Below are 8,327 nucleotides of genomic sequence, written 5' to 3' on the forward strand. Positions count from 1 at the left end.
GAGATGAAAATCGAGACGAGAGCGAGATGTTGTGAAATTATTCAGCAATTTGAATAGTGATTTTTTTTTTCATAGCAAGCTTTACAAAAATTATCTTTGACTTCAAAACCTTTCGTCGATGCAACTTCGTAGGCTTCCACTTTGCTTCAAGGTATCAGGGCTTACACCCTATAGGGGAGTGCACTAATTTTTGTTTGTGATAGGACAGAATACTCGCTCACTCTCTCTCTCTCTCTCTCACACACACACACACAACTTGCAGCAAGAGCAAATCACTCTCTCTCTCTCTCTTTCATTGCTCCCTCACGACTCTCCCTTTGATTCCAACAAAGAGGATGACAATAGATCTCTCTCGATCCCTCTTTGGATCCCAAGAGCTCTGCTCTCTCTATTCTCTTGATCACAATCCCTTTGTAGCAAGAGCTTATCTCGCTCTTTCTCTCAAATTCTAAGGTAGCACTACAATGAGCCGATTCTCCCTTACTCCTCTCTCCCCATATGAGTACACACAGCTTCCTATCCCTTGCTTGCTCTCTCTTATGGAGAGAATCTCTCTCTCTCTCTCTCCTTCTCTTTCACCCCGGTTATGGGATCCCCCCTTATGGGATTCTAATAAAGTCAAAGGCTAAAAAAAAGAAAAAATCATCTCTCTTCTCTCTCATTCAATTCACGACAGAGAAACTCTCCCTCTTCAACCTCTTACACGGCACGCCATCTTCTTCACCAACACCATAGAGATTTTCTCTCTCTTGCTTTGCAACCAGGGCATCGTCCTCTCTCTCTGTTGTCAATAGGGCCGAGCCCTCTCTCTCTCTCACGGCTCCCCTCTCAATGGGCATCACAGAGGCCATTTTGTTGTTTCTCTTAACATCTTTGCAACCCCCCATTCATTCAGGCAGTAACAGGACGACCCCCCTTTCGCTCGTCATTGCATACTCCTCAAACTGATCCCCTCCTCTCTCGGCCTTGGTAGCCAATAGATGGTGCTCTCCTCTCTTTTTACCTAACCCTCTGCCCGCTGTGGCCCTCTCATGCTCATCATGGTAGCGGCCCTCATGGCTTTCCCTCTTGCTATGGAGTGAGCCCCCCTCTCTTTGCCTCGGTAGAGCCAACCCAATGGTGCTCCTCCCTCTTGCCCTCTAACCCTCTACAACAATAGGCGGTGCCTCCTCGATAGATCGACACACCCGCCACCCTCTCAATAGTTTGTTAAAAAAAACGTATTAAAACACCTCACTTAATCAAAGCCCCTTCAAGCTCGGGTTCACACCTCCTCCGTGGCATGCTATAGGGTGAGCATCTCCTCAGCCTGTTCTCGGCATCCTACTCGCTTGCAACGAGAGAAACTCTCCCTCTCCTCACGGATGCACACACACATAGGGGAATCCCTCAGCCTATTGCGACCCCCATTCGGCCGTCCTGGTCTTCTTGTTCTTGGCAGCCTTGACATGGTTAAAAAACAACGCATATGGCTACCTCATCATGCTCGGTTCCCTTCCTCTGGACAGCTTCAGCATGCTCCCCGCAACACATTAAACAAACATATCAAAGCACATTTTTTTAATTTGACAAAGGCTTCTCGGAACTCCCTTTGACAAACACACACACACTTGCATAGTACGATGAAATCACAGATGATATGCAAAAACAATAAGCGGCCATTAGTGGCCATCCTTGCCCAGATTCCTTTGTACACCTCTAGCAGTGACCGATCTCAATCTTTAGTCGTCAAGGGCGTGGACTTCATTGTATCATTTCCAAGCATATCATACCCTGTCAAAACAACTCCTTAAAGCAGACCAAGTGAGATCATCACCGTGAAAATTATGATAAAACAACCTTTCAAGCTCACTCAACACTCAAATCTCATGCAAATGCTCTGTTTATCTGTCAAAATCCCCATGCCCTTGGCCAAAAAAAAGTGCAACAATGGCGTTCTGCGGGGAAAACTAGCTTGCTAGTGTGAACCCAGAATTTCCGGTTAGACCAGTGCCTTGTTCATTGGGCTTTTCTTTTTCCATTTAAATTTTACCCTTTTTCTATTATTTTCCCTCTTTTCTTTATCTTGCCAAAACCCCCTTGAATGGGAATCAAACTCACTCTTTGGCACATATGGTACCCAATGTGGTAGAGAAGAAGTGTCATCACTAAAAAGAGGTGCTTCATTAGCTTGCAAAGGTGTTGGAGTGAGAGATGGTGGAACAGGAACATTAGAACCACATGTCATAGCCGTCGAACAAGTCTCTCTATTGGATCTCTCATGCATCATCAAGTTTCTTTGGATCTGACAACCTCACATGAAACTGAATATCCCTCAACATACCCGTAAGAAAACATTCCAACAAAACTCTCTCATCAAAACCATAGGGATCACAATGCTTCATCTTGAAAGTATGAAAACGCTTAATATACTCATCAATTGGTTCACCCTCCCCTTGGAAGAATTCTAACAAGGTCCCAAAGACTAAACAAGAAGGAAAAATAGGAGAGAATCTGGCAACAAAAGCGCTACCGAATCCATCCCAAGTTTGGATCAAATGTGGAGAATGACACATCATACTAAGGTACCATTGCATAGCTACCCCAGTGAGAAAAGAAGGAAAGAACCTCATAAGATCTTTAGGCGTGTCATAACCCTCAAACCAACAAGCTTGACCAAATTGCAGTAAATGGGAGTCAGCTGTCACAACCTCAACGCCATCAAAGGGTGTCAACTTCACAATCCAATGGTCAATAGGTCTCTCCCTAGCTTTGGGAATAGGTGGTGGGCTAAAAGCATCATAACCATTAGTAACCACGGGATCTGCAACTAGAGAAGCATGCTGCTCTCTCAAAAAAACATTTTCAGTATAAACCATATCGTCATCAGAAACATCAAGAGAGCTAACACTAGAACCATCACAAACATCTTAAATAAGGACAACATCGTCAAAATGTGTGGCTGCAATCATAGGCTTATCCCCTGTGACAGACCCGATCCCTTCTAAAGGCTGCATATCTTCATCGATATGCTCAGAAGAATGTGTAAACCCCACTCCATACAACACCTCCTCAACAAGGGTGGGAGGGTGGGAAAGAACAAGAGGAAAATAGCCATTCTTCTCCGTAAGAAAAGATTCAATAAAAGTGGCATCATCCACTACATTGGCCAAAAAGCCATCCCATATGCATTGGTCAAGAGTCGCACTCTCTCTCAATGCTTCGCTCCAAGCAATATCCTCAAGGGAAATGCCCTTGTCTTCATCCACTTCATCGCTCAAATGGGCTAAAAACTCATCCCAAATTTTATAAAAGACTAAAGGCTCACCAACATCATCATGAATATTCGAGGTCTGGGTATCAACAAGCGTCAAAATAACCCTTTTTTTGGAATCCCCCCGCCTAGATATGAATGCATCCCAGATGGACGCGAGGAAAGAAACCAGCCTAAAAATCAAATACAAGAAAAAAGGAAAAACTAGCTCCATCTCTAAGAATTGCAGGTACTTCGCTCAAGCGAGAACGCTAGAAGCTGGGTCCCACCGGGCGTGCCACTGATAGATATTTTTCTATGCCTGGGCCATGGAGCAGGACCAGACAAGAAAAACCAAGCAAAGACAAAAATACAAACTCCCAACCCAAGCCCACCAACAAGGAATTATGGCTGGAGATGTGTTGCTAAAATCTGCTGCCAAGGAATGTGCCATGCAATCTTGGTGCCAGATTGTATCGATGATTATCCACGAACATGATCACTTAATAGTTCAGCAAAAAGGAAGAGAGAGAATGTTGTCTTTAGTTTGAAAGAGAGAGATGAAAATCGAGACGAGAGCGAGATGTTGTGAAATTATTCAGCAATTTGAATTGTGATTTTTTTTTTTCATAGCAAGCTTTACAAAACTTATCTTTGACTTCAAAAACTTTCGTCGATGCAGCTTCGTAGGCTTCCACTTTGCTTGAAGGTATCAAGGCTTACACCCTATAGGGCAGCCCACTAATTTTTGTTTATGATAGGAAAGAATACTTGCTCACTCTCTCTCTCTCTCACACACACACAACTTGCAGCAAGAGCAAATCACTCTCTCTCTCTCTCTTGCATTGCTCCCTCACGACTCTCCCTTTGATTCCAACAAAGAGGATGACAATAGATCTCTATCGATCCCTCTTTGGATCCCAAGAGCTCTGCTCTCTCTATTCTCTTGATCACAATCCCTTTGTAGCAAGAGCTTCTCTCGCTCTTTCTCTCAAACTCTAAGGTAGCACTACAATGAGCCGATTCTCCCTTACTCCTCTCTCCCCATATGAGTAACACAGCTTCCTATCCCTAGCTTGCTCTCTCTTATGGAGAGAATCTCTCTCTCTCCTTCTTTTTCACCCCGGTTATGGGATCCCCCCTTATGGGATTCTAATAAAGTCAAAGGCTAAAAAAAAGAAAAAATCATCCCTCTTCTCTCTCATTCAATTCACGACAGAGAAACTCTCCCTCTTCAACCTCTTAGAGGGCACGCCATCTTCTTCACCAACACCATAGAGATTTTCTCTCTCTTGCTTTGCAACCAGAGCATTGTCCTCTCTCTCTGTTGTCAATAGGGCCGATCCCTCTCTCTCTCTCACGGATCCCCTCTCAATGGGCATCACACATGCCATTTTGTTGTTTCTCTTACCATCTGTGCAACCCCCCATTCATTCAAGCAGTAACAGGATGACCCCCCTTTCGCTCGTCATTGCATACTCCTCAAACTGACCCCCTCCTCTCTCGGCCTTGGTAGCCAACAAATGGTGCTCCTCTCTCTTTTTACCTAACCCTCTGCCCCCGGTGGCCCTCTCATGCTCGTCATGGTAGCGGCCCACATGGCTTGCCCTCTTGCTATGGAGTGAGCCCCCCTCTCTTTGCCTCGGTAGCACCAACCCAATGGTGCTCCTCCCTCTTTCCCTCTAACCCTCTGCAACAACATGCGGTACCTCCTCGATAGATCGACACACCCGCCACCCTCTCAATAGTTTGTTAAAAAAAAAGTATTAAAACACCTCACTTAATCAAAGCCCCTCCAAGCTCGGGTTCACACCTCCTCCGTGGCATGCTATAGGGTGAGCATCTCCTCAGCCTGTTCTCGGCATCCTACTGGCTTGCAACGAGAGAAACTCTTCCTCTCCTCACGGATGCACACACACATAGGGGAATCCCTCAACCTATTGCGACCCCCATTCGGCCGTCGTGGTCTTCTTGTTCTTGGCAGCCTTGACATGGTTCAAAAACAGCGCATATGGCTAACTCATTATGCTCGGTTCCCTTCCTCTGGAAAGCTTCAGCATGCTCCCTGCAACACATGAAACAAACATATCAAAGCACATTTTTTTAATTTGACAAAGGATTCTCGGAACTCCCTTTGACAAACACACACACACTTGCATAGTACGATGAAATCACAGATGATATGCAAAAACAATAAGCGGCCATTGGTGGCCATCCTTGCCCAGATTCCTTTGTACACCTCTAGCAGTGACCAATCTCAATCTTTAGTCGTCAAGGGCGTGGACTTCATTGTAGCATTTCCAAGCATATCATACCCTGTCAAAACAACTCCATAAAGCAGACCAAGTGAGATCATCGCCGTGAAAATTATGATAAAACAACCTTTCAAGCTCACTTCAACACTCAAATCTCATGCAAATGCTCTGTTTATCTGTCAAAATCCCCATGCCCTTGGCCAAAAAAAATTGCAACATTGGCGTTCTGCGGGGAAAACTAGCCTGCTAGTGTGAACCCAGAATTTCCGGTTAGACCAGTGCCTTGTCCATTGGGCTTTTCTTTTTCCATTTAAATTTTACCCTTTTTCTCTTATTTTCCCTCTTTTCTTTATCTTGCCAAAACCCCCTTGAATGGGAATCAAACTCACTCTTTGGCACATATGGTACCCAATGTGGTAGAGAAGAAGTGTCATCACTAAAAAGAGGTGCTTCATTAGCTTGCAAAGGTGTTGGAGTGAGAGATGGTGGAACAGGAACATTAGAACCACATGTCATAGCCGTCGAACAAGTCTCTCTATTGGATCTCTCAGCCTGCAAGGTTACCCTCCATTGGACGGCTAGGGCGGTAGCTTCAAAGGCCTCCCCCACAACCATAGCTTGTGAATATGCATCATCAAGTTTCTTTGGATCTGACAACCTCACATGAAACTGAATATCCCTCAACATACCCGTAAGAAAACATTCCAACAAAACTCTCTCATCAAAACCATAGGGATTACAATGCTTCATCTTGAAAGTATGAAAACGCTTAATATACTCATCAATTGGTTCACCCTCCCCTTGGAAGAATTCTAACAGGGTCCCAAAGACTAAACAAGAAGGCAAAATAGGAGAGAATCTGGCAACAAAAGCGCTACCGAATCCATCCCAAGTTTGGATCAAATGTGGAGAATGACACATCATACTAAGGTACCATTGCATAGCTACCCCAGTGAGAAAAGCAGGAAAGAACCTCATAAGATCTTTAGGCGTGTCATAACCCATTTGGCTTGAGAAGCTCGTCATGGAGCACTTGGCTTGTGTGCCTTATCAATTACAACCTCCCGCCGTGGCTTGCTATTAAGAAGGGTCATTTGATTTTAAGCTTGATTGTACCTGGTAAGTTCAAGGCAAAAAACATGGATGTTTATCTAGCTCCACTAGTTGACGAGCTCTAGGCGTTATGGCATGGGATCGACATAGCAGATGCGGTTGAACCAGTAGGACAACAGCATGCAAGGATCCATGGACTTCTTATGTGGACTATGCATGATTGGCTAGGATACGGAGAAGCTTCTGGTAATGGTTATTGATTTATAAAATTATCGTTATTCGCAAGCCCTTTGCCTTGGCCTCATTCATGCTTTGATATATGCAGGACTAACAACTTCGGGATACAATGCATGTCCAATTTGCGGGCAATCTTTGGATGTGCGCTATTCTACCTCTCTTCAAAAGACAATTTATCAAGGCCATCACCGTTATCTTCCAGATGGCCATCACTTGCATGAAGGCCAGCTTGGTCGCGTCGAATGTCTTCCTATGCATGTACAAGAGTGGCGTCGCTGATGGGAGCAACATGAGGGGAAACCTGTTCCAGGAATGAAACATTTGTCCATTCTTCATACGTTGCCATACTGGGGTGATCTACTAATTAACCATTTGCTGGATCCAATGCATATATTCTAGAATGTTGGAGAGCTCCTCTGGAAGACAATCATGGGAATGAAATACAATCGAGCTTCACGAGATGATTTGCAGTCAGTTGGAAAGATGCCAGAGCTGTGGCCTTTCACCAATGCAGCTGGTCAAACAAAACTTCCAAGAGCGCCATGGGTATTGCTAAAAAACGAAGAGCGACAAGTGAAAAGGGTGATTTCAGAGTTCAGGACGCCAACAGGATATATGCGATGTCTCAAGACAGCATTCACCCGTGACGATCAACTATCAGGGTTGAAATCGCACGACTAGCATAAGTTCCTGCAATTCATTCTTCCAATTTCGATCAAGGGGTGTTTAACGGAGGAAGTGCGGACCTGCATATACAAGATTTCAGAGCTAGTGCGGTGGATCTCTTCCAAGGAGATACGGGAGGAATCTATTGCAGTCGCAAGGGCTAACTCCATTGAGGCAGTTTGCATGATTGAGAAGTATCTACCCACGAGCTGCCTAACTATCCAAATGCACTTGCTTGTCCATGTAGTAGATGAGGTTGCAGTAGAAGGTATAGTCCACAGCTGTTGGATGTTCTTTCTAGAGCGGTTCATGAAAACACTTAAGGGTTTTGTTCGCCAAAAAGCACGTCCAGAGGGGAGCATGGCAGAAGGATGGCTGGTGCAAGAGTCTCTTGTATTGAAGACCGAATTTCTATCCGTTTCTGACCCAGAAATGCCTCGACTGTGGAGCGATGAGGAGGATGCAAGACTGGTAGGAGCGGAGCCGCAAGGGCAAGGGGTGCCGAAGAAAATGAACCCAGCCATGCGAGAAAAGATCATGAAGTTCTGTATACTAAATTCAGCGCCGATGCAAAAATGGCTTGAAAGGTACGAAGAAGAGAAAGAGGGACGCAATCTAGAGCAACAGGATTTCAGGCGAACTCGAACGACTAGAGGCTTACCCTTGCCAGACTATCTCGCTCCTCTACCTGAATTCCCTACAATGGCATGGTTGGACAAGACAGTGAGAGCAACTCGACAGATCGAAGAACCCATATCTCTAGAAGAGGAAGAGCTGGCTATTGGATGTGACTGGAAGTATCATACATACATGGCACTGTGGTCGCATGGAAAGCATTTCAGAACACAACAAATTGACAGCAGAAGAAACACGTTTGACAGTGG

The 8,327-nt window shown here is 45.0% G+C and overlaps 1 pseudogene; it reads right to left on the minus strand.

Moving 5' to 3' along the window:
* Positions 1–2,258: 2,258 nt before the first annotated feature.
* Positions 2,259–3,467, minus strand: LOC147456992 (uncharacterized; annotated as a pseudogene).
* Positions 3,468–8,327: the final 4,860 nt, after the last annotated feature.

Source organism: Adiantum capillus-veneris, chromosome 5 (genome assembly GCF_014529385.1).
Source record: "Adiantum capillus-veneris isolate H3 chromosome 5, ASM1452938v2, whole genome shotgun sequence".
Lineage (NCBI taxonomy): Eukaryota > Viridiplantae > Streptophyta > Polypodiopsida > Polypodiales > Pteridaceae > Adiantum > Adiantum capillus-veneris.